The sequence below is a fragment of the Morone saxatilis genome, unplaced genomic scaffold, assembly GCF_004916995.1.
Source record: "Morone saxatilis isolate NCDOM2014 unplaced genomic scaffold, NCSU_SB_2.0 Contig11, whole genome shotgun sequence".
Taxonomy (NCBI): domain Eukaryota; kingdom Metazoa; phylum Chordata; class Actinopteri; family Moronidae; genus Morone; species Morone saxatilis.
This window is the reverse complement of record NW_023339663.1, coordinates 2,351,411-2,352,553: the sequence shown is the minus strand read 5'-3', so window position 1 is coordinate 2,352,553 and position 1,143 is coordinate 2,351,411. Positions and strand designations below refer to the sequence as shown.

General features: G+C 33.3%; 1 protein-coding gene across 1 annotated transcript in view; it reads left to right on the top strand.

Moving 5' to 3' along the window:
• Window positions 1-1,143, top strand: part of znf408 (zinc finger protein 408) — a gene marked incomplete at its 5' end in the record, with an annotated part of 21,432 nt that overhangs the window by 3,051 nt on the left and 17,238 nt on the right.

Here is a 1,143-nt window from a genome sequence, read left to right as displayed (position 1 = left end):
ACATGCTGATGTTTAGCAGGTATTATGTTTACAATTATACCTTCTGTAAGCATGCTAACATTAGCTAATTATCAGCAAATACAAAGTCCAACTGAGGCTGATGGGACTGTCATTATCTTTGTAGGTGTTTGGTCAAATCCAAAGTATAGGACAAATTACAAGTTTGACTTGATGATGGCGCTAGATGAAAAGTTATCAGGATTTATCCTCTGGAGAACCTGAATGACAGAATATCATGGCAATCAAATTAAAGGTCCAGTTTGTAACATTTACAAGGATTTATTGTCAGAAATGGAATATAATATTCACAGGTATGTTCTATAACCTGTTTTATAAGTATAATAACCTTAAAAAATAATCATTGTGTTTTTGTTACCTTAGAATGAGACGTTTTTATCTACAGACGAGTTTGTATTGTTTCTACAGCAGCCCAGAACAGAGACACGAAACACTCGCTCTAGAAAGGACCTTTTGTGTTTTAGTAGTAGTTTCGTGGCCATCGTAGTTTCTACTACACACTTCACAGGTCATCAAATACAGATGCGAGTGGTGTTCAGTTAGTTGCAATCTGCAACTTCCCCACCAGATGCCACTAAATTCTACACACTGGTCCTTTAATCCAATAAACTGAATTTTTGGCCTTAAAATGTCTTAAATATGATCTCTTTATCTTTAAAATTGATGAGACTAATGAAGTTAACGTAACTTGTATAAAGTTTTAACATTTTTCAGTTTTGCTTCTGAGTATTGTTTGGGGACAAATTTGTATTGATCAACTGTAACAACTACAAAACAAAACTGAACAGTACCAATGTTTTGCCAGTATGGACGTAAAATAGGTCTTAAATTGCATTCCTAATAGTCTAAAATGTAACCTTTTAAAACCTTTAGAAACCCTGATGAAGCAGATAAAACCTAAAACAATTTAATTATCTACATTCTACTGTGGATTTATATCTAGCATCCAGTATTTAACCTTAATGAGGGCTTCACAGTTCATTCCAGTTATGGCACCAGCATAGAGAAAACAATCTGTATCCATCTTATATAAATATTTAAGGATGCCTGAATTAATAAAGATGTTATTTTAATATCTTAATATTAGAAATGCAACCACTTCTTCCCTCTCTCCCTCCATATTTC